This window comes from Ostrinia nubilalis, chromosome 9, assembly GCF_963855985.1.
Source record: "Ostrinia nubilalis chromosome 9, ilOstNubi1.1, whole genome shotgun sequence".
Taxonomy (NCBI): Eukaryota; Metazoa; Arthropoda; class Insecta; order Lepidoptera; family Crambidae; genus Ostrinia; species Ostrinia nubilalis.
Genome location: NC_087096.1, coordinates 17176322 through 17192320, shown reverse-complemented (window position 1 = coordinate 17192320; position 15999 = coordinate 17176322). Strand labels below are relative to the sequence as shown.

The following is a 15999-nucleotide window of genomic DNA, read 5'->3' as shown; positions in this document are numbered from 1 at the left end:
GAGGTTAAAAGATGACTAATGAATAGAAATCAAAATTTATTTCCTTAATCGTAAAAGTCGTTTATATTTCTTCGCAAGTATCTTACTTGCGTAAATGGCTATTGTTCCGAAAATGCCTACTTACTGGAAATACTTAATGGCTGTGCTAATTACACAGCTGTTAGCTTCATTAAATGATGCTACGTTATTATAGTAATTTTCGCGTAAATTCACCGAAACATAAACTAACGTAGTTCTTAGGCGGAATCGCTATTCAATTAACTCGAAGTAATATCCTGGCTGAGTAGAAACATGAAAGCGGTAAACGTGCTGTCGGCCAAATAACAAGGATTGAAGAAGATGGTTTACTTTCTGCATGTTCGTTTGTGTATGTGCTACCTACCTATGGTTGTACTCGTCGTATGTAGAATAGTGACTGAGTTTCTTTCGCTGCAACTTCTCAACACTGGCCTATTTATTGTCTCGAAGCAGTGGTAGGGTTAATACTGGGACGTGTGAGTGCTTTTTAAAAGCTTGTACATATTGATGCGAAGGGGCTTTAGAACATGGACCTATAAAAAAAGGCGGACGGAACTCGCGCTGCAACAAAACTGTGACGCAAAATTTTGGCGTTTGTCTATTGTGTGAGTGAATTTAGGGATGCCATGTTAGCCAAAACATTTTACCCATTTATTTTAAGAAAAACATAGATCGGCAGATGTTACTTGGAAATGTAGACAGAATTATTCCGTGCCATTTTAAAAGGATGAAAGGTGAATGCGGTGAGGTTGAGGCGCGAAATTTTCAATGTTCAAATTTTCTTACATTGTTTGCAAGTCAGTGTGTCAGGGTATGTACATAATCTTGATCAAAAATGATTCACGCAGTTACAAATTACGAATCTTGTGTACATTATAATCATAAGCTTATGCATCATCAATATATTATTATTATCTCTGATAGATTTTGACATACAACCTGACACTGACTTGCAATCAATGTAAGAAAATTTGAATTTCGCAGTTCCACATTTTTGGGAAGGATCAAATTTGCCTATGAAAATATATCCCATTAAAACACAATTATTATGATAAATTATTTTATTTCCATAGTATGCGTAATAAATAACTAAAAAGTCCTAAAATTATTATTAATTTCCCATATTTCGGGTAATTTTCCCACGTAAATAACTGAGAACACTAGTCTTTGACGTATTATTTTTTCGAGTGAATGACGTTTGATTTCAATTAATTTCAATATTTTAATGTCGGGAAATAAGTGATTGGATTATTATTTTGCCTCTGAAATGTGATTCCTTAATTTTTGTTTGTTCGAACAGAACGGTTTTTACACAATTTCGTCACACAAGACATGTCGTATTCGTGTTGTTTTTTCGCTGCTTAAATGAGTCAACTGTGTGAAGTTTGCATTCGAAGTGGTGTATCAGGGTGTGAATGTGTGCGTGCCGGCCTATACGTACAGGCAAGCTGGTGTATCCTAATGTCACAGTATTTTGTTGATGAGAATCCGTCCGACTTTTTTTATAGGTCCATGCTTTAGAATTAGTTAATATTTCATTCTGTATTCAATAAGTCGTGACATGGCACAAGTCGTCATGTTGTAGAATGTAGTTTGATCCCCTTTTTCCGACCGCTGTATGGCTGTATATTCAAAGCTCAAAGAACTCAAGAGCTGATCTGCTGTCAATCTGAACCTTGAAGTTGAGTCCATTCATTACGGCGGCTTATCGAGCAAACAAGCAGTTGTTTGGCCAGCTGGCCGTGCTCATTAGCACCAGCAGCACCAACACAAACAATGTAAGTCAATGGTTACTAGAGATGAGACGTATTTACTAGAACAGATCCACACACTAGGTATTTAACAGTACTAAGCGGCACCTATTCCAATTTTTTAAATACTTGATCCACCTAGTATTTTTTAAATTACACGATTTCCGACCCTACTATCACTGTAATAGAGGTTATTATTGCGTTATCCGTAGTCGCGTATTACGCGTACCGAGTATTTCTCGCTAAGCTTATATTGTGCGAACGTAGAGATTCACTCCGTCTCTGTCTGACCAAACAAATTTGAGCGCGACGAAGCAAACGCACACAAACGTAGTCAAACCATATGCATGTAAATTCATGTAAAAAAGAAAAAAATATGTTAAACGTATTTAAAATATATAATATGTTTTAAATACGCCAACTTTTAAGTTGACAGTCCTAAGCCTGTTGAAGTAAGAAGGGAGGAATTATTATTCAATTTCAAATTGCATATTCATACTACGGTTGTATCTTTTCAAAGAAAATTGTATTTTAAAGTCATATTACGTGAATTAGTCCGCACTAGTCGCATCAAGTATGCTAAATTACTACATACTAGGTGGAATAGGTATTTGGATTGAGTATTAATAAATACTAGGAATAGGTGCACCTAGTATCAAATTTACCTAGTATAACCCATCTCTAATGGTTACCCTTCCCAACTGACTGAATTCAAACCATTCCTCTCAGCCCTGTTGTTGTTTTTGTTGATTCCAAACAATTTAGTCATTTAAAATACATTTCTAATAATGCCTACATTTTAGCTGCAACTAAGGTTCTTATTTATAGCGACAACGATGAATAGCCATGGCCCCAAAATTAAAAAAAAAAATTATACCTGTCTTTTAAACCTTGGTTTATTATAAACGTAGGTAAACTCGTAAATTCTAGATCTAATAATATGCATGGAGTTATTTTTTGTTTAGATTTTAAGAGTTGCATCTTGAACTACTATGGTGCTATCTTCTTTTAACACCCCTCGCTATCAATATTGTTCAATTTGGAACACGCCTATCTGGCTGTTTGCCTGACATTATGATTATAGAGAGAGAGATTCAATTAATTATAAGGTTTAATAATTGTATACATCTATTGAAGAGCGGACCCTCCAAACACAGGCATTTTTTGCTTAAATGGAGGCTCCAATCTACTTATAAACTAAAGAAACCTTGTAAACGAAATAAAATTATTTTATTTTATTTTATTTATTTTTTAGAGTAATTAGTCAGTTTGTTTTGTTAGTGCCATGCTCACCGTTTTAGTCTGAAACCATCCGTCACGTTGCTGTTATGATCATGTTATACCGAGTTTCTCGAATTGAAAACGATAAGTATTTTTGTAAATCTTTTTCGGTAATTAGAAATCAATGCTCCACAATTATGATTAATTAGGCAATTAGTTTCCCTTTGTTAGCATTTAGTGGTAATTAATTGGCCCACGGTTCCTGTTAGCTATTGTTTGTGACGCGGGGTCGCTGTCCGCGCGTTATCGCGCCTCCCAACGCTCGCACTGTTGTGACTATATGGTTGCCCGTGGCGCGTTATTTTTCCTCATAATAATAAATAAGTTATCAACTACATGTTTATTTGTGAAATTAATTAATTTTAACGATTACACAATTTTTAGATTTCTGTGATAATAACATATTTTGTATTGAATTTAATAATAAATTGGTACTGAGACGAGCCTTTTACATGAATTTGACGGTACAGAAGCAGACGTTTAAGTGATAGCGAGTATCATCCAATGTTATTATAAAGATAATTTACTGTGACTGTGATTTGTCACTTCATTTGCTAGCGCAGACGCTCCTCAGATCCGTCACCCGTCAGCGTCAGCCCTGCCACCATGTGCGCTCGCGCGTGTGAAGAAGCCTCGCACTCACTGAACTAATGCTGTGACCGTTTTCTTACGGGATGTCACACCGTTATGGTCACATTTCGTTGCGTATTGTTGACTCTTCTGCTGCAGGTGCTGTCATCTTTATTATCTCTAATTAGTTAGTAGACCAGGCGTTTGACGTTTAAAATTATTGTGTCAAAATGTAACAGAAACTTCTTACTGCAAGCTCTATTTGGGACCATTTTAAACCATTATTCAGAAATATGCGCGTCACGCTTCATTTACATTCTACAATGGTTCCAATGTAAACGACACGGAACAGCAATGCCTGAATTGAAGCATTTGTCGTGGAATTTATAGCAAGCATTTTTTAACATTTTCAAGTAATATCGTTTGGAATTATTATTTGGAATTCGCATTAAATGTGTTTTTTTTTCAGTGGAATTCTCACAATTTCGATGAAATTTTGCACATTATACTAGGGTGTCATAGGCTTGTGGAGATTGATGCGCGGACGCACGCGATCGCGTTCGACAGGCAGCTGATAAGATAACGTCACGTAAACGTAGTAGCCGTTACAGTGATGCGTCGCACGTCACGGTCCCCCGCCCCGCTCCCCAGTCTCGCCATTGATAACGATTACTGCTATCCGCTTATGCTCGCCTAGTACTTTTTCAGTCGATGTAACTGTAGAAACCGTTTTTCAGCGCGACGTCAACTCCGTTTACAGTTGTTGTTATGTAATTTACAGACTATGAATAGATTACTCACTTACACAGTTCTGATAAGCGTGAAATAATGTTTGTTAAATTGAAATGCTGTGCCTATCTATTTCTAAAGTAATTTTACCCAAAGCGCATCGCGTAAGAAGGTTATTTACGATGTTGATTCTGCACTGGAGCACTGCCAACATTCATCTGAAACTGGTCGTTTCCTTCCTTTCATAATATGTTTTCATTCCGCTGAATTGTTATAAAGCGGTTTGATCCAAATTATTCCCATTTGATCTATGACATATTCTGGCGTTGAGGGCCGGGTCGCCGGGTCGTTGTGCGGCTCGTGCCATTTCATAACCAGGAATGAATACATACGAAGCGCGGTTCTATTTACAGCTCCTTTCCACAATGCGGAATGTTCATTTTGTTGGTAAAACAAGGGTGGTAGTGGTTGCCAAATAAGCCTGCTCATTTGAGTGGCAGAGTGGAGGGTGGTGTCCCGGATCGGGATCTGGGTCGCACCTGCAGTGCGGCGACTCTCGACCTCTTTCGTAATCGGTGCATTGCGTTTAGTGCGCATCACCGCCGCACTAGCCCTTTACCAGCTGTTGTTTGTGATGATTGGTAGAAAGACTTGCAAATTGATTCCAACCAAGTGCTACAAAATTGATTATTTTGTTTTTAAAACAATTTTTAGTTGATGACTTTTGCTATATGCAAAGCTTATGTTTCAATGAATCTCTTTTGTGTGAAACTTGGACCAGAAGCAGGGTCTCGATCTGTGGCCGTCACGGTGCCTGGTCTCGAACAGAGCAATTTGGCAAATGATCGCTGGTGGGAGCTCGTGAGGGAGCCGCAAGGTCGAATCAATTGCTCTCGATGGGTAGTGGGTTTGGTCGCCGATTTAGGTCACCACCACCACTAACTACATTATTTTTGTAGGTTATTCAGTCTTTTCGGCTAGCGCGAGACGTCATTCAGATAGCTTCATAAAGGTTGCAGGAAGGCACTGGAACTGGATGGACAAACCGGATAATCTGAAAGTCTTTGGGGGAGGCCTATGTTCAGTAGAGAACGTCCTGTGAGCTCATGATGATGGATGTTATGTTGCCTTCCTATATTAAAATTTTGGGGAGAACTGTGTTCCTATTATGAGGTAAAGTCAAATCCTCTACTTAAGATTAGATACCAATTAAATTAAGGATGTGACGTGCTATACACGAGACCCGCAGTCAATTATCTCTCCAAGGCGTAGGGTCGGCCGAAGCGTGCTCATGCGCATTGCCAGTAATTGAGTTAGCCCGAATTGCACACACTCGACACGCTTAGAGTGATTACAAAAATAACATTCATGCAACAGAATATTATGCAAGGACCTTATACGTAGCTGTAGGTATTGTTTAATTATTATTAATATTATTCTTAAACTATTTCAATAAGCAGTTGAAATTTGCATAACACTGTGAAGAATTTGTAAGTGAGGAAATAGCTGAGAATAGTCATTGCGTTTGCTATGTTTAACTTTCGATCAATGTCCTTGACGAACCAGGACAGTTTGTTTACCATCCAACATCACAAGAGGGTTGTTACTGCTTGTATACCGAGCATGCGCGGGCGCAGCTGTGCCGGCACTTGCACAACGCGCGACACGCGCCGCTATTTATAACGAGACTTCAATAGATAATGGATAGGGCCAGCCAATGTATCTCTACGAAGGCGTCGTCTCCTGAGAAGGCCTTCGCTATCGCCATATTACATACAAGTACTACCATTTAATAAGGAACTCTCTGTTTTATGCTACTACAAGTACAAATTGAAACATTGAAAACTGAAATCAATCAACTGTACTGTACCATAAAAATATTAACCTTACTTATAATACTTAAATTGTAATCTTTGATTCGGTAAATGATGCACTGCTCACTTTCTTTGTTCACGATTTTCGATTTATTTCCATTTACCTCGTCGTCTTTGCCAATGCTTGCAAAATGTCTCGCCAGCCTTAAAAGGTAACGAAACGAGATGTTACGTAAACCAGATGAAATGTGCTCTTGTTTATTCCCAGCCAGGAGATAACGGTTCTGCAATACCGGTATCGATCAGGATATTATTAGCTTGGGGCCAGATTCATTAAAGTTCCATTTGTTTTATTCGCCTGGAAGCTGATATTTGCAGTCGAACATAAAGAAAACCAAACACGGAATATAGTAAAATAACGCGCTTATAGGTTATCATGATATTCTTTCTTCGTACTGTCCAATAAAAAGGGTATCATACATTTCATGATAACAGTCACTAGGTCCTTTATTATGAATGAGTATTAAGTGACCATGTCTAATAGGAGAAACTTCTGACCTACTTTCAGTAAATGTGAAACAAGCGTGTTAATAAATAATTGAGCGGTTGTTAACGATCCGATTCACACCCAAATAATAAGACTGATATTTATGCCAACTGGCAGATTATGGTAGCCCATAAGCACGCATATTACTAAGCTGGTCCATGGTCCATTAGAGTTGACTTTTTGTAGGTTTCCTGAAGGTCCGGACAAAGATTTCGGCTCTATTAGAATTCCATGGGCCGAGTTTATTAGGTCAGTGGTCAAGCAAGCCGTAAATCATGGGCTAAAAGCTATCATGAAAAAGAGGTCGACAGTGTCAGCATGACCTGTTTCTTTTGTATAGTGCTTGTTGTTTACTGAACTATCGCCCGCCATTTCTGAGCGTTTAGCATCAAATTGGTGCTGAAGCTAGTGTTTGGTCACGCCTTCAAAGAGCCGGCCATCTGTCGCGAGGCGCAATCTAGTTCATTGGGTTACAGTTAAATCTAACAGTTACGACTTACGCCATGCGCCAGCGACTGAGACACGCTGCGGTACTGCACGGGACTATGCCTTCTTTGGACACGAAATAAGAGATAGTTTCAAGTGGAGAGGAATGGCTTAGTCATGAATAACTGGCGCGTTGCATAGTAACCAGTCTGACTGAATCTAACACGAATAATATTCTCTTTTGCAAATATTTTTGGGGCTGGGCAAAGTAGACACTTTTTTGTTACCGACACACCGTCACAGGAAGAAACCGTTTCGTTGATTGTCAATTGGCTGATTTCATGTTGATTATGTAAGGGCGATTCTCTGTAAGCTCGTAATCGGCTGTCCCGGCCGATTTTTTCAAAAAGCAATTAAAATATTTATAAAAAACACACTCGTAATGAAACTTGAACCCCAAAACTTTACAGGCCCTTTGTTTTTAGAACCATAACTATTTTCAGTTTTTTTCTAGACTCGATTGAAGCCCGAAAAATACAGTCCCCTGGCTGTCCCCATCATTGCATTTCCGCCTAGAAATGAGATTTACGAAGAAGATATTGAAACTACATACATCTGGCAGCTCATAGCATAAAGAATAATAATGAAATTATATTATTTTCGTAAAACAAGCTCTCATTACCAATTTTATTTATTTAGTAAACTCCTGTAAACTTTGTCCCCAGAATTTTAATACAGTCCCCTGCCAAAAATTTAAATTCATAATATAAAAAATCTATAATAGTTACGATGTTTTTTTTGAGTGAAATGAAACGCAGTTGCTATAAATACGCAACATTGCCGAATGCGGCGTTGAGATGCCTATTTTTTTAGTGTCAGAGCGTCATTTGTGAGGTGAACACGCGGTTGAATCGCTACCACACACAGTCCTCTGGTAAGTCATAATATGCATGTTAATTACTTAATAATCTCTAAATAAAGTATATTGATATAATATTTATGTCTTAATTGATCGGTAGATTCTTAAAACACTATTTAACATCATTTTCGTAAATATTGTGAAATCTAACCGAAATACACAGTCCCCTGGCAACAGTCCTCTGCCTGAAATTGCACGAATATGTGCATCAGGTCGCAAGTGTTTATTCCTGGTCCATCCTCGGCTTTCCAAATAAATATAAAACACTAACAATGAGGCAGCAAGGTTCTGGAGTAGAGGCCATGTACCGGAAAACGCAGCGAGATACAAGCGACAGCGAGCCACCTTGTGGGTGGACCGACGACCTCATAAAGGTAGCAGGAAGGCGCTGGATGCAGGCCGCTCTACCAACTGTGCGATGTGGAAGTAATTGGGGGAGGCCTATGTTCAGCAGTGGACGTCCAGTGCTGAAATGATGATGATGACTAACAATGAAAAGTGTCAGCTGCTTTTGCAACAGTGGTTCTTGTGAGCATTATAACGGAAGATCTTGAATCTGCTGAACCTGAATTGACCACAAATTCCCCTCGAAGATTTGATGATGAAATAGCAGGAACGGGTGGTACTCGGAATTCAGTGCCTCAGAGGTTAAGGTTAATTTTTGATATGAATGTTTATTAAGGAAAGTTGTTATTTCTGTTAATTTTTTATAAAGACACTTTGTTTACTATTGATTTGCTATAAAATAATAAATAATTGATTAATTTAAAATGACTTTTTCTTAAAGTATAACAGTCCTCTGTCTCAATTAACAGTCCCCTGTCATGATTTCTTGAAAAATCGCTCTTATCTCGGAAAATATTAATAATTTTAGTGGGACTCCTTATCTAACTAAAATAATAGTAAATTTTCTTTGAAATGGAACACGGTTTTTTGGAAAATGTTAAAAATAATTGCCAGGACAGCATTTGTATGGGACCTGTACGAGCTTACAGAGAAATGCCCGTAAAGTATCCTTTGCGACTTGCGCAGCATCTTAATCATTGAATGATAAGTATTGCGTCACAAAAAACTAACTAAGAAGCTACTTAATTTTATCAATGTTTTTGTGTAAGAAGTTTTTAATTTTTATTTAAACACTAAGGTTACATTTCTGATCACGTAATGAAATATTTACTTAATTTAACGACTTTGTATGATGGTAAACAGAGAAAATATCAGAGATTATCTGAACAAAGAAAGATTCAAACATACTACAACCTCATCAGTATGAAATAGTCATTTGATATTTATATCTACACACCCACACAGCAACATAACTTGCGTTCTTAACAGTCAAAGCATAACCTTATGCTGTCTGCAATTTAAAAGCTACTTTTATAGACTAGGCGACCCTCGCTGTACGTATCTGACTGAGTTTTAATCCAGCCTCTATGTAGATCCAACCAAGAAATAACATTTTGAACCTTACAATCGTAATTATAAAGGAAGAATTATCCGGATACCTCGCGACTTTTGTACCGGTACCCAACCCACCCATTCACCGTCGCTTTGTTTTTATTACAACCTCCAATAACATGGAAAACAGAGAGGGGAAATCTAAAAGTATCGATTCAGTCCTTTACCACCGCGCTGAACAAGGTGCTTCGTTTTTATAGGCAAATAACATTCGATGTTGGATTCGCATAATGCTATCATGTGCATGTATGTATTTAAATTTTTTTACCGACTTCAAAAAAAGGAGGAGGTTCTCAATTCGGTTGTGTGATCTGGCGTCGAGGTTGTCTCAACAGCTGTGCAAATTGGAAAGTGAATGACGTTAATGACCTTGTGAGAAGAACGCTGAGTCACAGATGCCGTACGGTTATTTCGAGGCTCTTGTTATCTCCCGTATGGTCTAGTGGCTAGGATACCTGGCTTTCACCCAGGAGGCTCGGGTTCGATTCCCGGTACGGGAATTTTCTTTTTTGTTATTTATTAATTTCATATTTTGCTTTATTGTAGGTAACTAGCATAAATCCTTATTATATTTGCGGATTTTAATTAAAATTCGTTTTAAAAAACCTTTAAGCTACTTTTCAACCCCTTTTCGACCCGTTTCTTCCACCGCTCTCCTATTAATTTTACTTCAGTTATTTGTAATTAAGTAGGGCTAACAATGAAAACAAACAAAGTACCTAATTACGTCAAACTTTATTTAGTAAAATGTCGCCTACTTTGTTGATGCCTATGTAACGATAACTTTAACGAGTCGTGATAAGTTATCTAATTCACACACAAGTTCAATTCAATACATGCCCGACTATGCTTACAGTGAAATTGTAATTACTCGTAATGTTATCTTCAAAAATATTGAGTCACAGGAAAATATTTGGTATGTAATGTAGTATTTAATTACTTTTTATTTTAATCTGTCATATGTTTTTGTGACTGCTGACCGTCTTTCTCATGATAGATGTAGTTGAAAAATCAACGAAATATCGCGATAAAACTGAAATTCAAACTTTTAATTTTATTTGATTTTCTATTTTCTGATTCCATCTTTAATTTATTTTTATTATATTCATACTCATAGTCAATTATAGATTGACTGATATTTAAGAGTCATGTGTATTAGATAGGTAATTTCCTTTTACTGCATGACGTGCAATGCGTACGAAGGAAGTGGTATTGGCATGCGGCTTGTTCTATGAACTTAACGCACCTGCCACCACAGAATAAATACTCACATGAATGTCAACTGAAAACGGCTGTTGAAATGTCAATGGCGTGGGAAAATATGCCTTCGGTCAGTAGGTAGCGTAGAGTATCTAAAGATGTGCTACTATCGCTTTAATTACGAGTTTTTTTTTTTTTGAAATTTTATACCTAGTGTGCCATTATTTTACGTTAGGTGTGCTCGCTAGCGAGTGCGTAAAAAATTACATAAAATGCATGACAGTTCTTTGTACAGCGCCCCTAGCGGCTATTTTCAAGAACTAAAATCTTCATAGATTTTTTACCTTAACGCTTAGATTAATAAAACCTAGATAGATAGTCAGTGCACGAAAGGTGAGGCAGTTTTTAGGGAGCCGGCACGGCTCACCCGTAAACGTCACATGAACTGTCAAAGTGAAAAATTGGTAAACACGTCCGACGAATTTTAATTAATTAAAACGGTTTGTGCTGTGAAAGGGTGTCTAAAATACATCAGAAAAACGAAAGAAAGTGACCAGTGTTACATTTCATAAGTAAGTACTACCATTCGACGCGTATTTTGCTTGAATTTGGCTTTCAAAAATTAAATACGGGAATGATACCAGTAACAAGAAAATTTATTTCCCAATTGTTCGCCGTACAAATACACTTCCTTTTTTATGAAATCGAGACTTTTAAGTCGATTTATCTTATTATTATTAGGTAGGTACTGGGTCATTCCATGACAAATGTTACCGAGGGTTAAAAACTAAATATGTTCTTTTCGCATTAAATCTGATGAATTTTGAAAGTAAACATTCCAAATTATAATGTGCAACAAAAAAAATCTGCAAGAAACAAGTAATTTTTAAGTTATTAGTCTTCAAAGTCTATACTTAAGTCAACTGTCTGAATGATAATTTTCTCTCTAATTATTGGTAATACGATTAAAAAAAAACTATCAATCTGTGAAACGTTTTGCCACTATAATTATGATTTGAGGGTATTTATCATAGTATTGGTAGATAGCGCCATAGTCCCAAAAAAAATTATAATCATCAAGTTTTAAGTGTGTTTTCTTGTTACTTCGGCGATGTAACACCCGAAACAAAAAAACAGGTATTTGTTTTATTATTGTACCTTACACATGGATTAGGATAACAATATTTGGTAAAAGTAAGGTCATGGTAGTAATGATTTCAAATACTAACTAATATCTGAGCATGATACTAATTTAGTATGTTTCTTTCTTGATTAAAAACTGTAACACCCGAAACGTTTCGGGTATTACATTTTTATTTATATGTCGATAATGTGTCTATATTGCTTGGAGAAGTCAAAAAGTATTACTGTGGGTGTCCTTAGACCTCCCACTAGCGCTGGCGTCGGAAAAGGAGTCATATTTCTCTATTTAAGATATTTTTGAAATGTCGACTTAACACTAAAATTAAGATATTGCTAAAAAGTATCGATGTTTGACATTTCCATTAAATATCGTAATTAGAAATTAAAGTAATGCTATTTCAAGCCAAAAACAATAGAAAAAGCTATATTCTGAGGAAAAATGAAACTTGAACTTTGTATATTTTTTAAGAAAAGCTGCTTCGTAATTTCAAACCAGAATTCGCTTTATTTGTGTTTATTTGTTGTACTCCTTATTTTGTAGTACCTAGAGACTAATAAAACACCGATTTTATCGATAAAACGCGTTGCATTTTCGTACTCGTAACACCCGAAACAGAACCATTGTAACACCCGAAACAAAGAAAAAAATTATAAAAAAATAGTAAAACGTTTTATGTAACAGTGATTGTATGTTACATGGTTTGCAAATTTCATACTTTAGAAGTCCTGTAAGTTTTAGGTATGATTCCTTAAGAAAATTCGCTAAATTTCGAGTAAATGCAGCAACAGTCAGAACATAGAGGCAAAATCTCGTAACGCCCGAAACGCACACTTTTCGACTCATATTTTCGTTATCCTACATTCTAAGCTGCACAAACTTTATTATTTAGATAAAACAACTAAAAACGGACAGATTAAGGCATTAATATTATTAAAATACTATTTCAAAATACAAGAAATTGTTGAATATGTGTGTACGAACGTAACACCCGAAACGATGGAATGACCCTACTTTGAATTCAATAAATAAGTAAGTACATGATGCGTTTTGTTTTTGTTAGTTATAAAATAATTAAAAACGTATTAAAAATTTCCCTACTTTCGGGAAAATCGCCTTCACTGTCTACACTCCCCAACAAAATTGACACTAATGACATAAGATTTTTGCCTCACTCTTGACGAAGCGTTTGTATGAAGACTATCCATCTAGGTTTTATTAATCTAAGCCTTAACGCAAAGTCATGGTAAGCACACAGATCTAAAGTGACCCTTACATTTTACATGTAATATACCTACTATATTGATACCTCAGTGACATTTTCATAATTTCACGGCTTGTGGTATAAATAAGTTGTGAAGTTCAGTGGCCGTGAGCGTGAGTCGCATCTCACGGGTCGCGGCGGCCGCGATCGCATTTTCCGCTCGCGCTCGCCCCTTGATTGTCTCATCCCGTGTCGTTCCGCCATTTAGTGTTGCCATTTGCTATATCATCTGTTCAGATATAGAGGTAATAAGAGGTGAATAAAAATGGAACTGTAATGGCAACGGTGGATATTAATTACATTACGGCACTATTTATTCTGTGATTTGATTGGTCAAACTTATGCAACTTGACATGTCTTTTTTTATATTTTACTAGCTGACCCGGCGAACTCTGTTCCGCCTTAAAGGCAATAAATAAGCCATCGCAATTTTTCCTTATTTGCTCACCGTTTAGACCTGCTCTGGACTACGACAAACATTTTAAAACCAAAATCAGCTCAATCGGCCCAGCCGTTCTCGAGTTTTAATCAGACTAACGAACAGCAATTCATTTTTATTTATACAGGGTGTTAGGGGTTAGGTTATAGGGTATATGAGCCGACACTAGCCCTTTAGTAGGGAATTTAGTGCAATGATTTGTATGGAGACCCCTCCACTTTGGTATAGAAGGCTCATTTTTGCACCAGTTGTTCTTTGGGTGCTCCTGAGTAGATTTCCGTCGGTAGACATCGGGAGCCCCCCCTGTGGTAGCAGGGGGAGGGGGGGCAAGTTTCCTTCTGCCGCGCTTCACTTTAAGGCCCATATATTCAAAACTATGGGTATTAGGGCAAGTGTGGTGTCATTTTCGGATAATTAAAGGATGGCGAATTCATTTCTAAAACAAACTTTTTACCTTTTCATACAAAAAAAATAGAAATATTGAGTAAAATTCACAAAAACCAAAAAGTATTTTTTTAAATAAACGTCGTTTACTTTTAAACCATTGGAGATAATGTAATAAAAAAAATATGTCCTGAAAGCTACATTTATCAGGATTATAAATATATACCATTGTATGGTACTTTTTTCGAAAAAAGTAGGTGAAAAAAAAAAATTTCTTCAGGACAAAGCGGGCGAATTTTGATGCGCGTCGGAATTTTTTTTTTATTTTATCCAAGAATTCATACTATTTGGTTCATAAGCAAGTAAAGATTATTATTTTAGAATTTATTTAGAGTTTCTGGCACATCATGCTACCATTATTTGTTTTTTTTCTTCAATTAATTTTGAACTCTATGTGTAAGTCATAAGGTTGAAAATAGTTTAAATACATTTTATTATTGAAAATATCATAAGAAGAAAGCACTAAATAAAGAACTTGAATTTGTCTAAACGTCTAATGATTATTATTAGTATTTTAATTAACATTTTTATTTCTACATACTATTGACCAGTGATTTAACGGAAAGGTAAGTGTGAGGAAAGTGAGGATTGATATTATCATAGTACGGGAGATTATTTTTAGCACAAAGGCTACGGCTGTGACCATTATAGTTGTGTTATCAGACATCACCAGCTTCTGCACTACTTCTTGCACTAACATCTCACCTTTTCCAGGCAAGCTTCGGCAGCTACGGGTAATTGATCCATGTAGGCTCCATGTTGCTATCGATTCTGGTCCACCCCCAACCAGTCAGGTAAAGGGAAGCCTGAGTCGGTTGCTTGCAACTGACCCTAATATACGCGAACCCCTTGAACCAACTAAATTTTAAATAACTTAAAAAAATCATAAGGACATAATTACTGCCCTTGATATACTAATACAAAACTGCCTAGGTTGGTGGGCACTTACAGAACTCGTTCATAGTCAAGCATGTAGTAATAGTACAAGTACCTCCGTACTTGATCTAAAACAATACCAGTGGACTGAAAAAAACAGTGGATTGAGCTAATAAGTGGATAGATATTGAACAAGGGACAACTAGAAAAGAGGACCAAAATCCCAACAGAACAGCCTAATCTTTTTATTTATTTATTATTTTTTATTTATTATTTATTATTGAGCAATATCATATTTGATGCAAATAGCGTCCTACTGACTGATCTGTTTTACTGACAGCTCCAAGCCAAGATAGCCTGGCCTTGGGAACGGGACCGGGAGTCTACTGTAAACACTACGAACACAGTGAACGTTTAAGGAGGTTTGCTACAATATTTCAAGCTGAATTCTACGCTATAATTTATTATGTGTGCACTAAAAACAGGGGTGTAAAAACGCAATATTTAAATCCTGGGCCACAGCCAGGCAGCACTCAAACAAAGCCATCGCCTCAGTAAAGGTTGAGTCTAGAATTATTCTAGATGCAATCTTAAAGATGAACAAACTCTGAAGGCATGACAAAGTGTCCCTGATGTGGGATACCTGGACATACAAGGATCGAATGCAATGAGAGAGCCGACAGTCTAGCGAGACAAGGGTCAGAGACGATACCTATTGGGTCAGAACTGATAGTACCTTTATCTAAAAGCATAGGTACCTTATGGCCATATCCAAGAAGCAAATAAGGGTCATGGAAAACTTATCAAAGGTAAGCCCAAGCAATTACAGGTACGCAAACTCGGCATTATGAAACGAACCACATGTCCCACAAAATGGGCCTAACAACAGAAGCTCTCGAGCATGTGGAATACATGTGGGGTCCATGAAACACTTAATACTGTAAGGATGGGTCTGCTTGGGTCAGCATATCCCGCATCAGAAGACTATTAGGTGGCTTTCACTCAGACGCTTAATTCACCTAAATAATGGATAGGATTTTTTTGGATGATAGGGAATAAAAAAGGGAGAATAAAGATCCTAATGGGTCGCTGTGGACTACGTTTAGGTGTGCCCATACATAA

General features: G+C 37.0%; 1 protein-coding gene and 1 non-coding gene across 2 annotated transcripts in view; both read left to right on the top strand.

Annotated features, from left to right (window-relative positions):
• Positions 1 to 15999, top strand: part of LOC135074876 (prominin-like protein) — a 73084-nt gene that overhangs the window by 12350 nt on the left and 44735 nt on the right. The gene's annotated exons all lie outside the window — the stretch shown is intronic.
• Trnae-uuc (transfer RNA glutamic acid (anticodon UUC)) lies at positions 9942 to 10013 on the top strand. The gene has a single exon. It is a non-coding gene; the product is annotated as a tRNA-Glu (tRNA).